Source organism: Lissotriton vulgaris, chromosome 8 (assembly GCF_964263255.1).
Source record: "Lissotriton vulgaris chromosome 8, aLisVul1.2, whole genome shotgun sequence".
NCBI lineage: Eukaryota > Metazoa > Chordata > Amphibia > Caudata > Salamandridae > Lissotriton > Lissotriton vulgaris.
In genome coordinates, this window is record NC_141696.1 from 1,121,646,855 (window position 1) to 1,121,662,906 (window position 16,052).

The 16,052-nt window shown below is 44.3% G+C and overlaps 1 long non-coding RNA gene across 3 annotated transcripts in view; it reads left to right on the forward strand.

Annotated features, from left to right (window-relative positions):
* Positions 1-16,052, forward strand: part of LOC147698355 (uncharacterized) — a 456,086-nt gene that overhangs the window by 244,568 nt on the left and 195,466 nt on the right. For all 3 annotated transcript variants that reach the window (XR_015299333.1, XR_015299335.1, XR_015299334.1), the window contains exon 2: positions 10,172-10,245. This is a non-coding gene — a long non-coding RNA (uncharacterized LOC147698355). The remainder of the gene's footprint in view (positions 1-10,171; positions 10,246-16,052) is intronic.

Below are 16,052 nucleotides of genomic sequence, written 5' to 3' on the forward strand. Positions count from 1 at the left end.
TCAATCACAGCACCAGAAACATGAGGAATAGGTTTGTAATAAAACACTTTAAACATTGAGTCAGGCGACCAATCGGCTGCTTTAAGAATGTCCTGCAAGCGGGACCCTAGTAAATAGGACTTAGAAGCCATAGCTCCTCTAGCGGAGTGAGCACCATAAACAGAAACATCAATGCCAGATTCAGACATGATCCACCTGACCACCTAGCCAGAGTAGCAGCAGCGACTGTTTTGAATGTTTTTTGAACAGAGATTAACAATAACCCTGTGAGAAAAAGTACGTTCTTCATACACTTTTAAACACTGCAACACACATAACTTGTTATTGTGAGGAAAAGCGGGATACTCCACCAATATAGACATGGTCTTAGTTCTTCTGGTGATAATGAAGGAAACACCCTATGGAGAGAACATCCTACCCGCTAAGTCCAAGGCTCTGACATCTGACTCTCTTCGACAAGAAATAAGACAAAGCAACATCGTAAGTTTGGCAGAAAGTTGCTTCAAGGAAAGATCAACATTGTTGGGCCAGGATTCCAAAAGAGTAAGAACTTTAGTAACATCCCAAAGCGTGGAGTACCTAGGCCGAAGGGGGTTAGTCACCCGTACCCCTTTAAGTAATTTACAGACCAGGGAATGCATGCCCAAAGGCTTACCATCAACATGATCGTGACCAGCAGAAATAGCGGACCTGAAGTTATTAACTGACCTGTAAGCAAGACCTGACTCAGCACACTCAGACAGAAAATTCAACACTTCAGTTATAGATGATCCCACGGGATCCACCCGTTTTGAAAGGCACCAACCCACCCATTGCTTCCATGAAGCAGAATATCGTTTCTGGGTGGAAGGAGCCTGTTGCATAAAATTGGCAGCCGCCTGTGAAAGTCCTGTAATGCTCTTGTGTCTCCGGAGAGCGTCCACACCATCAATGCTAACTGGTTCTGCAGGACTAAGGGATGGCAAGACCCCACTGGGTCCTGGAGAAGCGTCGGGAGAGTCGGAAGCTGAAAGGGGAGATCTACAGACAACTCCAACAGAGTGGGAAACCAAGACTGAGTCGACCAAAAGGGAGTCACTAATACTAGAGAAGCGCTCTGGCGTCGGACAAAGGCCGCCACTCTCGGTATCAGTGCAAACGGTTGACAAGCATAATTCCTCAGTTGCCCCCAATGCTGTAGGAACGCATCCGTTCCCATCGCCATTGGATCCGGTCTCCAGCTGATGAACCGGGGAAGCTGGGCATTGAGGCGTCAGGCAAACAGATCTATCTGGCATGGGCCTCGCATAACCACGATCTGCGCAAACAGTGAGGGGAGAAGTCTCCAATCGCTGAAGTCGCGCAGAAACCGGGAGTTCCAATCCGCTACCTGATTGAACCTCCCTGGCAGGTACTCCGCCACCACTGAGATCTTGCGATCCAGGCAATATTGCCAAAATTCTTTCACAATGTGCACTAGCACGCGGGACCTCGTTCCCCCTAGGCGGTTGATGTATCTCACCGCTGAGACATTGTCCATTCGCAGCAGAATGCAGCAGTTGCTCCTCAGTGGTGAGATAGACTTGATGGCAAAAGACCCTGCTAACAACTCCAGGCAATTTATGTGTAAGTTGAGTTCGTCTGCAGACCATCTTCCGCCTGTGGTAAATTCTCCACAGCGAGCGCCCCAACCCCACTGACTGGCGTCGGATTCGATCACCACGTCAGGGGCGGAGCCGAAGATTGCTCGCCCATTTAAAGCTGTCATGTTCTCCAACCACCGAAGAAGCTCCTCTCGAGCTTCATGGGATAGGGGAATGAGATGGTCGTAATGATAGTTCTTCCTCAGATAAAAGACTTTCAGCCTTTGCAGGGCTCTGTAATGTAAAGGTCCTGGGAAGATCGCTTGGAGGCCTAAATTCTCGCCAGCACTCTCAACGAAATCATCTCCTTGGCTAAGGTGGATCTGATTTCCCTCTTTATGGACCTGACTTTGCTCATTGGAAGGAGTTGAGTGGATACTGAATCTATCATAAAGCCCAGAAATTCCATCTGTTGGCTTGGTAACATCACAGACTTCTTGGCATTGATAATGAACCCCAGATTCTGTAGCAGGGAAGTCGTCCACTCCAGATGAGTGAGGAGGAGATCCCGATCCTGCGCCAGAATCAGCATGTCGTCGAGATATACAATGAGGTGCACCCCCATCTCTCGAAGGCTTAGTGAACACCCATGGTGCTGAGGAGAGGCCGAAGGGGAGTGAACGATATCGGTACCATCGCCCTTTCCAAGGAAACTGGAAGAATTTTTGATGAGAGGGGCAAATGGGGACCGTGAGGTGAGCATCTTTTAGATCCAGGTGGACCATCCAGTCCTTCTCCAGCAGGAGATCTCGCAAGAGGTGAATACCCTCCATCTTGAAGTGACGATACACTACAAAGGGGTTGAAATCTCTCAAATTTAGCTCAAATTTAGCCACCCTTTTTATCTGGACCAAAAAGACATTGCGGCAAAAACCTCCTGGAATGAAGGGTTCTACAGCAATGGCCTGTTTGGCTAGCAATTCTTCTAGCTCTGAGTCTATAAAACCTTGCTCTAGATGGGAAGAAATGAGAGGGTGAGGAGGGAAGGCTTGACGAGGACACTCTGTCATCTCTATGTAATACCCCTGAACCGTCTGAAGAATCCAAACGTCTGACGTAAGGGTTTCCCAATTCTTTACAAAATGTCTCAATCTGCCCCCCAGAGGCATCACAGGACTCATCGGACTTACCAGAGGACTGATTATCAAAGTTCTTGTATCCTCGATTAACTCCTCGATTATAGCGACCTCTGAAGCCGCGAGATCTGGACGGGTAGAATCCCGCCTGGTCGGGCTCCTGGGTGTATCCCCTTCTGCCACGCCGAGGGGTGTATCCTCTCTGGGGACTGTTATTAGAGAAGCGGCCGGTCGAACGTCCCCTGCCACGCCCGGCCCTTCCAGAGACCTGATGTAGAACTCTCTTCAGAGATGCTTGCGACCTGTCAAGGGATGCAAAAGTGCTAACAAACTTCGCAATGTCTTTAACAAATTTGTCACCAAATAACTGCCCCTCTGCCAGGGGTCCTGGCTCTGAAAAGGCCAACTCAACCAGCTGTGGATCAATACGCAATAGGACAGACTTCCTTCTCTCAGACGCAAGGGCGCAGTTAGCGTTCCCAAGCATGCAGATAGCTCGCTGCGCCCAGCCAGCCAGAACTTCAGGATGGATGGCGGCGCCAGTTTCTTGAGCCTGGAGGGCCAATGCCAGTATTTTTGCCAAGAGGCCCGAAAGGTCGAGGACCTTGTCCTGGCACGCCCTAAGCGTGCGATCAATCCCCTTCTTGGGGTCCTTCTTATATTTCTTCAGGAATGTTGTCATGGAGGTGTCAATGTCAGGGGTCATAGCCACTTTGTGGGCAAGGTCTGGACGTGGGCACTCTCATTTTAGGCGAGCCCTCACTTCCTTGTCAAAGGCTTTGCGCAGATGAGATTCTAAATATTCTTCCACAACCGGGGGCGGAACCCAGTCAGAGGATCTGGGGTGGACTATGTCCGAGGGGTCGAAGGAGAAGGGAGAAGGAGTGACCGGGGAAGAGGAATGTTTGCGCTTCTTGGTGCGCTTACGGTGCTTGGAAACCTGTGAGGAGTCAGTATCGGTGTCCGTGTCAGTCGTGGTATCTACGATCATGACGGGAGAGGACTGGAACCGGGATGGGTCGGGCTCTGCGTCTGTGAAGGCCTCTTTAGATTTACACAATTTAGAGTAGGAATGAACATGAGGCCAGGAGGGGTCCACTGGAACCTTCTTTGGAGGAGGGAGGGGGGGGGGGACTTATCCTGGTTAGGGTCAGGAAGGGGCTTGGGCTTGGGCTTGTCAGGGACAACTTTTTTTGGCTAGGGGAAGCAGGGCCGATGAAAGGGCCTTGTCCAGTTTAGCATCAAATTTTCTGTCGATGAGGTCCTCCATGGACTTGTCATTATAGTATTTCTCATCGCCCAGTTCCGTACATGCAGTAACCTCCTCCTGGTTAATGTTTGCTGCACTCGTTGCCAAATGGGGACAAAAACGCTGTCTTAATCGGTGGAAAACGGCCTCAATGGCTCCTGGCCAGCTGCGTGTACAACCCCACTTCAGCCGGGGGCAAGCGTCTGGTGCGGCACTAAGCACGGGGCTGCGCGCGTACTGAGACGCGCGCGAGCCCCGGAGATGCACGCTGAAAGCCCGCCCAGGCCTCGGCGTGCGTCTCACTCCCGGAGGGGGGGGGGGGGCCAAGTCTCTCCTGATCAAGGAGCGCGATCTGAAGCAGCCGCGGCTGCTGACAGCGTGAGGGGGCACGAACGGGGGAGCTTATAGCACAACAAGCGCTGTAAGGGAAAAGCTAAGGACACGGAGCGGACAGGAGAAGTCGCGCTCCGACAATGAAATGAACGGTGCGGCGTAAGCAGCTCCCACAGATAAACAAGAAATAAGCGCATCAGCGCGTTCCAACATTGAAATAAAAACGGTAATATCTATACAATAATGCTCATATAAACTAGTACTTATTAAATGCAAAAGTCATCACAGTATAAATATACAGAGTAGAGAGGCACTTATCTGGGCTGCGGAGCAGAAAAGAAAGAGGAGGCAGGATTAGTTTCTCTCTACTTTGTATGCTTGTTCATGATGTGATTGGACGTTACATTGGAGGCGTGGTTCAAAGCCTCATGGATATTCTAGTTTTTTACATGTGTACTTTTACTTTCATTGGCTGCTGTGTTTTGCAGTAAAGAAATGAGAAAGCATAATCAGAAGCCTCCGGTCCTGCCATAGAATTAACGTTTTAATGGCAACACACGTTCCTTTCAGGAAAAAGAAAATCTGATTAGGTAACAACAAAAATAGCTCAAAAGGAAAACAAAATGATTGGCTCACACACAGGAGCTAAAAGAGACACATGTCTTCTCTTTATTAACTGTACCCCAAAACCTGCAAACCGAAAATGTAAAGGAAAACGCACATCAGGCTCCAGCTATGTATTTAAGATCACAGAAGATCTTTCCTATCAAGTTGACCCCTACAAAACCTTTTTATGAGAACTGCGACGTAATCTGTGCTGGAAAAATACTTCCACTGCCAAGGAAGGTTGCCCACACTCATTATAGAAACAAGCATTTGCAATGCAATAGGTCTCGCATTTGATAGAGTTGGAGCTATGGGCATTGTAAATGACAATGCCTTTCATTCATTTGTTTTGAAAACCTGCAAGCGGTGCATAAACATACACCTTGTACGTATAGTCCTTGCTTACGAGAAGCAAGGCTGTCAGTAAAAGAGAATGCCAGCTTTGCTTCTCATAAGCAAGAGCTATAAGTACAAAGTGCTTGTTTGCGCACAGCTTGCAGGTTTTCAAAAGCATAAATAAAAGGCATTGTCATTTACAATGCCAATAGCTCAAACTTTCGCAAATACGAGACCTATTGCATTGCAAATGCTTGTTTGAAGAGTTGTTGAGGAAGAACTTGCCTTTTTCTAGTCTTCCTGCTGCTTTTGAAGTAACGTGAAAGGAGCACCATGTTCATGAAATCCCGCAGGTGCTTTCTCAGATGCCTTTTTAGGTGGTTCCTGAGACAAGTCACCTCTAGATCTAGAGATCTCTTAAGAAGTGTATTAACGGAGGACCTTGAAGAGGTGTCACTCTCCTCATCAGACAGGATTATCTCTGTTTTTGAGTTTCTGCAGGCACAAGCGATGTCTTCCTTCATGGTCTTTACACATTTTTGCTAAAAACATGCAATATACCTTGCAGTCTCTGGTTTTGTGGTCTGGACATAGACAATTAAACTGTCCTTATGAGGGTCGTCGACATGTACTCTCTTCTTCCTACAAGTACCACCGGGTCTGAAGAGGCCTTTTTTTTAGGTGTCTCTGACATATTGGTTCTAGTTTGCTCCACCTTAAAACAGATATACAGATTTGTTAAGTATATCTGTGAAGCCAAAATAAGACAAGCCAGTAGAAAAATCTTTTTGAAGAGCTGTGAGGAAAAAACTGGCAGAGCTCAGTGAAGACTCCTTAGCACGACATGCGGAAGAAAATCTGAGTGAATGGAGCTTCTCTCAGGAAGGTTCTACAGGAATGTGTCATCTGTTTGGTTGTCTTCTAAGTTTAGTCCTTTTTTAAATAATGACTAGGATATGTTACTAAACCGAAAAGTCTAAGACGTCTAAGATTTATGTCTATTAGGATATTACTTTTTTAAGGTATGTGGGACTCGCATCTCAACAACGAGGAATGATTCAAGCATGTGAATCTATGAAAGTTCCAATACTGGAGTAACTTAAGATCCTTTACCTATGCATAATGTTTTTATTATGGTTTTGAAAAGTCTTCCCTTGCGTCTTGTTTCTAAGTTTACAGCAGTGCAGTAGTCTACATTCAGGCAGTGTTATGCTGTTCTTGGTGTCCATATTCAGGAAATCCATGATAGATGGTAGATCGCTTTTAGTACTATCAGTTATGGAACACACTCCCAATCAGTTTGAAGTCTGTTTCTTCTCACCTGAATTTTAGTAAGGCCTCAAAAATGTTCCTTATTAGTTAATAGTTCTTTTTGTCTCCTCTCTATTACTTCAGTTGTTTTTGGATCTAGGCAGCTCCAAAATACCCTCGAGTAATTGCTATTCTATATCAGTTCCTCTTTTTTGTTCATTCTCCCGTACAGGTCCTACTTGTGCTATAGCTCTATTAGTCTGTTTGATACAATAGGGAAGGTATTATTTTTCTACATGGTTAGTTATTGTTTGATGTCTGTATTTTATGTTAAAACAATAGGATGCTGTCTTTCATTGTATGAATATAAAAGCTTATTGAAATGCAAAAGGACCGTATAGTACAACGGATAAAGCTTATTCCCTAACCCAATATTACATCAGCATTCACCAACAATAAGGATTTTGGACTGACCCTTAATTTGATGGCATTTGTAAAACCTTTTGTGACAAAACTCTCTAGTTTGCGCCTTTAATGTTCACACTACTTCTTGCAAAAATTGTAAGGTCAGCTGTCATGCATATGACAAATGGCAGATTCTTGCAATGAAATCTTGCCTAAGGCACAGTTGGGCAGTGATTATTATTGGTTCATTTGTTGTTTCATTTGTTCCCAATTTAAATGAAAGTACCACTGGCCATAAAAATATGCTGCGTCCAAGTTTGAAGTGCGAGTTGATTTCCATCTTAACCCGTGCCGATGTCTGCTCTGTTAGACCAAAGACGCGTAGAAGAACCTGCCATGATCATTTGTTTTCAAGGAAGTCATCGAATCATCTACATTTAAAGAATAATTTCAAGGGGAGAAATTAGGAATATTTTATCTGGCTGATCGTTAGTCAATATCAAGAAAGAGTACTTGGATGTAACCAATTAGGTTTTATTGTACTTACATGCTCAGAAAAAAAAAATGACCAAACTATTTTAGATTGTCTTAAGTTTGAAATGGAAACGGTACTGTGATTCACTGCCAAGTGATGTTTGGTCTGTTATAATATTTTGTTTGTATGAGGCAACATGCAGAGACTCGCCTCTGCATAAGTGCATTAATACATTTGTGGTTTCAGACTTCTGCAGTAGGCTACTATTTTGTAGAATACCGTCCACCTTGATTAAAAATGTTTGCATGTTTCATATATATTCAATATATTTTTTTTATTGTTGAATTAATAAAAATCTTTACAATAAGGAAGATAAGTTTGGCCTATATCCATATAACAAATGTCATTAAAATTCACAACCAAGAATTAATGTAGAAATTAAAAAATTAAAACTTAAAAGTCTTCGTCGGATCCTGCCGCTAGCAGCGTAGGGATTTGTAAAGTGAACGTGGCAGCGCCAGGATGGATGGATGGGCCTCAGACAGTATATTGAGTGCTCTTTAACAGACCTGTAGCTGCTTTCTAATCTCAATCATAAATTTAAGTCCCCGACAAGTCGGGATTGGGGATGAACCTCCCAGCCAGATAATAACATAATAACATGTTCTTATGTTCAAATTGTTCAGTATGTCCTGTAAGAACTGTCTTCTAGATAACATGAGGACTGGGCACACACAAAACAAATGAATTAAGGATTATTTTTGATATCCGCAAAGTCTGCAATTTTGGCAATCATCGTGGGTTTTCCAGGAGGGTCTTAAGTCCTTGGTTTCGTGAAGACCCATACGGAAATCGATGAGGTTTTTTTTTTTTAAATGTTGGCTAAAATGGGTTGCCAAGTATGCCTGGGGTTGTTGAAGTGAATAGGAAGAAATAACTGTCCAGGCATGGAGTTTATGGGTCAATATTTGTTTATCTTCCAGTAATGATTTTTTTTTGGCAATGGAATTAACAATTTTACAGAAAGTTGCTTGGTCAATTTTTCTGTTCCATGCTTCAGCAGTTCGAGCTCCGTAAGGCAAGTTTGCAAGTGAATGGCCCAGGGCTGGGTAGATTCGCAATTGATTACTTGCCAACAGAGGTTATTTAGAGAGTCTGAGTCAGCAGCACGAAGTTTGTGGCAACATTTGACGAATCTGGACTTAGACCGAAAAATGTGGTTTTTTAGACCAAATTCCAGACGCACCTGGGCTGGTGAGGAGCATTTAGGTAATTTAAATACATCTTTGTAAATTTTGTTTTGTAAGTTGTTTAGTAAACCGGCCTCCCCTCCAAGCCCAGTAACCAGACCATACGATAAGGTAGGTAAAATCTTAGCGGCCATTACTTTTAAAAGATGGGTGTAGATTGGGACGCCCAGTTTTTGTGAAAGTTGCCTATATCCATAAATTAACGTCTGGGACTTAGATTTTAGCATGTTTCATATAGGGTTTTGCACAACTATATGTAATTTTGATGTGCAAAAAACAAGCATTGCTGATTTGAAATTCCCAATTCTGAGTCACACGATCAGGATTAGTGGAATTTTCAAAATGCGAAGTGCACTTACGACAGCAGAAAGGGAAAGAGATTTCTCCATAGCACATAATTTTTCTCTCCGGAGAGAGAAAAAAAAATAAGAAGTTAAAAGTAAATGGTTTGTTTCTGATAACTTTACTTTTGCAGATTTTAAACTTAATGGAAAGTAGAAGTACTCGTAAAAATGTACAACTGTTGTAGATCTTAAGGGTTAATCATGCTTGTGTCTCTCATGGAATACCAAAACTATTCCAGATGAGAGCAGAAGCCCACGAAAGTGTAAACCCTTTGTAGCTTGCATTTGTGAATCAGAACCTTTGAGTGCCCAACGTTTGGGATTCTTAACTGTCTTGTCCTACAAGGATTGAGAAAGAATTATAAAACCAGCTGGAGATTAGGATGCAACAATAAAACGTTCTTCTTTGCCACAATACATTTTAATAAAAAAAGAATATATTTTGAACTTTACACGCTTACTCACAAATGCCCATGTTATCCAAGACACAAAGCGAATTTTAGGATGTTAACAATGGACCCGGTAAAAAATTTAAATATTTGCAATTAAAATTGATTTTAGTAGAGCCAATGATGCGCGCCTGCAATGTTTTCTCACGTGTACTGCTCATGCTGCATTTTGTTTGATATTTTGATAGGTTTTTTTTTGGCACTGGCTTGTGACCGGTAACCACTTCGCAATCTACTAATCAGTTAAAAATGTAATACCCCCTGGTGCCCCCCACATAGGAAACTATGGACTTCACCAGATGAATACTTTGACTTACACGAGCCGCCATGATTGCCTGTTGAATTTACACGCCACCTTAATAGGATAATCAGCCAGTATCACCTCAAAATTAATCTTGGTGGACTAACACTCGACTCTACTCCATGCAGAGTTTCATAATCCTCTTACTTCAGGTCTACTGCTATCATGGTAATATGCTATATATGACAGTGTGTGCTTTCTCGCAGATTTACCTTCAATTCAGTGTATTGATGCAACGTATTTATGTATACTTATTTATGTATTTTTCACTTATGTATATCTTTATTGTGTATTATTTTATTTATTCTTTATGCACCTTTTTACTTTTTACTTTTTGTAAATGACTGTATTACATGGCTGATCACTTCTTAAACTCCGAATAAAAATGTGTGAACTTAAAAAAAAATGTTATATATTGGGAAATTCCTGTGGCCCTCTTTAAACTGAGAAGATACTTCATTCTGTGTATTGCAGGAGCATTTTCAAGTAACTGGAACCAATATGTACCATGCATCGAAAGGAAGTGCACAGATGGACGGTCTTGGCAGGTATTTGTCCATAATATTTCACTTGTATATTTATGTACCATAAATTGCGATGTTCATGCACACTGTTTTGTAGACATACCGCATTCCTAAAGATTTTTTTCTGATTAATTTGGCCATTTTTTATGTTGCATAAGGGGCATGTAATTGGTGCCATTGCTCAACTGCATATATTGAGCTGTTAATCTAGTGATTAAGCAAAATCAGTCAAGGCACCAGTGTTTAGTTTGCAAATTCTTTTTTTTTAAACCTTTATTATATCGTTCAGCAAAAATTACAGAAGTAGACCTACAACCACAGGGGCCGGTCACTACATTTAGGCGATATGTATCAGTAGTTCCAATAACACAGCTCTTCAGCCGGCAACCCTGAGGTCCGGCAGCGGTAAAGGATATACGGTGCATTGAACACAGTAAAGATCGCATGATATTCATAAGGTTTCATTTTACATTTAACCCCCCCCGAGACAAGATAAAGAAGAAGATACAGGATATCCGGAGCAACTCCTTTGAGGGTATAATAAAGGCGGGTAGGTGTAAGAAGGTAGATGCGGACCAACTTAAAAAGGAACAGTAAAGACGCAAGCGCTAACAAGCACAATGAGGGTGAAGAACAAAACAACCAATCTCTCATCCTAGCCGCCCACCCTCAGACCCTGCCCACTCGTATACTTCAGGATGAAACAGAAAGTACTGCTACCGGACACTGCAAGAAGAAAAAAGGGGCCATAGAACAAAACAAAGGCAAAATAACAACCCCCCCCTCACCCCCCACCCTGCACCCCTGCAATGGCTACGGCCTACCCCACTAGCAGCGTGCCTGTCGCCCAGAAGAATACCCCAAAGAGTGAAAGAAGAAAGAAAAAGGGGCCATAGAACAAAATAAAGGCAAAATAACAACCCCCCCCCCCACCCTGCACCCCTGCAATGGCTACGGCCTAACCCACTAGCAGCGTGCCTGTCGCCCAGAAACATCCCTAAAAGGAGAAGAGAAGCAGAGGAGGAGATATAAAAAAACACACTCCCGGACTCCCTTACCCCCAGATGCGACCACCCCGAAACACGGTCAAAATAGAATGCAGCGAAATATACAATCAATCCGGGGAAGTATGATACACACCACCCGACTCTCGCACATTACAGGTCACAATCCCAGCAGCAAATTAAAATATTATGCCGAACCCTAAAAAAACACAAGTTAACCCTGGCCGGTACGATTCTTCACTAGAGCACTTATAACCCAGACCACAACAACAGTGAAAGAAGCAAAGCGTTCATAAAAGTTCAAGTCAGTACGAGCAAATCGAAGAAAGGATAAAAGTTCACGACATCCACAGAGCAAGTGAGGAAAAGCGTGGAAGGATATTGAAACTCTCCGATAGCCACTGGTGACCTTGTTGAGGCATTCAAGGTTGTCCATGTCGATGTTTAGCGGGATATGGCTCAAGCAGGGGAAGCTAACAATGTTCACGGGCGCGCGATCTATCCTGTAGGGATCAGCAACGCACACGGAATCCGGCTTCCGCACAGGGTCCTCAAAGTTGAGCATACAATGTTCCATGAGTATTACAACTGGCTGATATGATGATGAAAATTCGCCGTCCTGTCTCCGGCAGATATTGTCCACTGTTGCAGACAGTGCCTGGTATTTGACAATGATCTGTGAGTGGAGCGCTCCAATGGCCGCCTTTACAGCATGCAGCGATGATGTGCCTTCTGTCCCCTCCATCTCCTCTCGCGAAGCGACAGAGCAGGATATGAACCCCGGAGGTCGACTACTCCGGGGTAGCAAGCACAACCGGAGCAGACAACAACAATGGGCGCCCTCACCTCACGATTTCTACACCTTCGCCGCTAGTCAGGGCTCCGGTCCGTCACCCCCGGGAGGCTTATGGTGTCTCCGGGCGTCGGATACAGGACCGCAGCAACCGAAGAGTCACGCTTCAGCGTCTGCGGTGTAGACAGGATACTAAATCGCCGTTGGAAACAAGTAAAGTGTGTCTCCATTCGGGAGACCGGACGAAGCACAAAGTCAACAGCCGATGTTGTTCAACTTCAGCCCGGATGGGTTGGAAATCGAGGCCCCGGCTTCCACGCTGAGTTAGGCCGAAAATGAAACACGGCGTATCTTCGTCACCCGATGAGTTAAAAAGTTCGGGATTGCACCTTCAAAGTCAGTCACTCCTCGTGTACACGGGAGTCCGGTGTAAAAGCAGGATAACTTGCAGGATATACGAGCTGCTGGCAGAGATCGGCGGAGCCGGGAGCTTATGCGGCCATCCTGCTTGCTAGCGTAGCTCCTCCCCCCCTGCAAATGTATTTTAAACAATGCGCCTGATAAACATATTTTCTTATTCGAGGTGTTATTCACAAGCTGCTTTGTGAATCACCCAAAAGGTGAAAGATCCTAGCTAGATATCACCCATTGGTTTGAAAGAGGATGTCATTATAAAAACCAGTTCTGAAAGTCAGGTGTTTCAAGCACCCAAATCAGTGAGCGTAGAAAGAGATTTCAATTGTAAAGTAGGAGAGGGTGTACTTAATAAGACTATTTTCAAACATTGCATGAATTTCCTAGGGAAAACAGGCACAAAGTATCTTGTCATTTGTTAAGATTAGTGGTAGTACTTAATTGAGACAATTGATCTCTCAGCTGCACAAACCTTTATTTACAAGCTAAAATCGGGTGCAAACTGTGCAGTGACTTTTTGAGACCAGCCTCTCTTTTTGTGATGCGAATTATGTATTAATAGGCAGTCTCACAAAATTACCAGTCACAGAACAGCCGGTCTAATGAATATTAATTAGGCAAGTTGCTACTTGTGATCCCCGTGATTACCTATGAACACAGGGATGATGGCCTGCAAGGAACAGCAGCCGACTATCGGATGGCCTGCAAGGAACAGCAGCCGACCATCTATCTGTTCGTGCTGCCAAGTAGGATTCTTTTTTAAAAGCCACCTGTATACCTTAAAGGAACAGCTACTGCATTAAAAAATGTTTCCCGAAAGGAATACAGTTGCAGGAGCAAGCAGTAGCCACTGTACAACATTCCCAAAGTGGAAGTCGTCCAACGAGGACAGCTTACCTTTTGTGAATGAGCTACCACCTCCTTTGAGAAGCCAGTAACTTTTCAATGCTTTGAGACTACAATTGCGTTGTGACTAGAGGGAGGACTTTACCACTCACTATAATGGGCAGAGCAGCAATTTTTAAAATGATAACATTACCGAAACTGCTTTACTGTCTCCACTACCAGAGGCATTTTTCCTAAGGTTTGACAAAGTAATACAGACCCTATAGTGCAATGGAAAAATCCCAAGAATTGTGCTAAAAAAGCTTAGTAGATCCAACAATAATGGGGCATTGCTCTACCAGACATTCAAGCGTATTACTGGCCTGCCCAATTTATATTGATCAATGACTGGATCTATGCCCACAGAGATGACCCCTCGATTCTGCTCGAGAGGTCGACCATAGAGTTCCCAGTATACATATAGCACATACATAGAGGGATACACAGAGTCAGGGAGAGTAAGAACAAAAGTTACTTACCTGTAAACTGTGGTTCTCCAGTATTGGTGTCTTTCATAGATTCACATGCTTGAATATTCCCCGTCGCCGAAGTGGGAGTCCCACGGTACATAAAATAGCAGTAATATATGCATGTATATATGAGAAATATCATAAATAAAAATATACATACATATAATGCAATAGAAATGTAAACTTAAAAAAGTACCATAGAACAGAATAGGCCCATTGAAAAGCCCAAGGGAGAATTCACTTTAGTAACATATTAGAGTCATTATGTGTTGATCCACATTCCAGCCAATCAGGCTGTAGCCTCCTCTGGAACCTTCTCCTCAGAAGCCCAAGTCCTCAGATTTTCGTAGCACAAAGTAAGTATAAGTGTGGAGTGTGGAGTATAAGTGAGGAGAAGAGAGCCTCCGAGGGGAGGATGGGAGGGTCGCATGTGAATCTATGAAAGACACCAAAACTGGAGAACCACAGTTTACAGGTAAGTAACTTTTGTTCTTCTCCAGTATTAGGGGTGTCTTTCATAGATTCACATGCTTGAATAAGAGTAGAAAGCAGTAAATCATCACATAAGTCATAAAGGAGGTACACAATAAAGTCTTGGCAAACATATCACTAAATAAGTAATAAATACCAAAAATTAGGAGAAAAAACCTTTATGACTGGAGGCGGGTAGCAACAGAGGCTCACCTTCATCGGAAGAGATTCCGCAGCACCGCTTGACCCACTGCTGCATCCGCGGCATCTGTTGATTGCAGGCAGTAGTGCTTCGTAAAAGTATGGCTGCTAGACCAAGTAGCAGTTCTGCAGATGTGTCTCAGACGTACCCCCGCAAAGAGGGCAGCAGAAGTCGACACAGCTCTCGTGGAATGAGCTCGAGCAGGAAGGGGCTTGCCAGCCCGCTGATGACAGTAGGATATGGCAGACGAAATCCATCTGGTGATAGTCTGTTTGGTAACAGCTTGTCCTTTGCACACCCGGCCATATGCCACAAATAATTGATTTGTCTTTCTAAATGCCGCTGTGCGTTGAATGTAAAACTTGAAGCAGCGCTTTACATCCAGAGTGTGCAAAGAGCGTTCCGCTGCAGATTGTGGTGCTGGAAAGAAAGTTTTAAGAATAATTGGTTCATTGAGATGGAAATCACTGGGAACCTTTGGAATGAAACTGGGATTTGTCCTCAACGTAACAGCCTCGTTGGGGAACTGTAGAAACGGTGGCTGTATAGTAAATGCCTGGATGTCGCTGACACGCCTGGACGAAGAGCCACTTTCCAAGAGAGGAATTTTAGATTTGCAGAATGGGTGGGCTCGAAAGGAGGCAAAAGCAGTTGAGACAAAACCAAGTTCAATCGCCAAGTAGGTGGGGGCCGACGGATCGGTGGAAACATCCGAAAGAGGCCCTTGAAGAATTGCCTAATTATTCTGGAGGAGTACAAAGATGTTACGCCATCATGGCGAAAACGGGAAATTGCAGCCAGAAACACCTTTAGAGTGGAGTGTGATAGTCCTGATCTTGCTAATGACAGGAAGAACGGCAAGATCTGCTCAGGCTGAGCACACATGGGATCCAAGGTCTTAGTGGAGCACCAAGCACAGAAACGCTTCCACTTTAGCTGGTAAGTTTTGATGGTAGATGGAGCGCGAGCACTTGCTAGTACCACCCTACAATCCTCGTCGATATTTATGCGTGCAAATTCATTGTACTCAGGTTCCATGCATGAAGTTGGAGATATGCTGGATCCGGATGGCAGATCTGACCTTGCTGCATCGTTAGTAGATGAGGCAGAGGATGCAAAGGTATCGGATTTGTCAGAGAGAACAGAAGAAGATCCGAAAACCAAGGACGTCTCGGCCACTTGGGTGCAATCAGGATTATTTGGCACCGTTGGAACCTCATTCTGTGCAACAGGCAAGGAATGAGCGGAAGTGGGGGAAATGCATAGATGAAGTTGTTCGACCAATCTATTGAAAAGGCATTCCCGCTCGACTCCCTGTGTGGATGCCGACTCGCAAATCGTTGACACTTCTTGTCGGAAGGTGAAATCCAAAGTTGGCTGATTGATTTCCCATTCGAGGTTGTTTGAGAGGGCTCTGCTGAGCGAGTCCGCCAGAACATTGGCCACACCTGGCACATGAACAGCTGTGAGATGTATGTGCTGTTGGATAGCCCAATCCCATATTTCCTGTGCCAGTTGTGACAGCACGAGCGACCTTGTGCCGCCCTGTTTGTTGAGGTAGTGCATGCTGGTGGTGTTGTCTGTCCTCACCA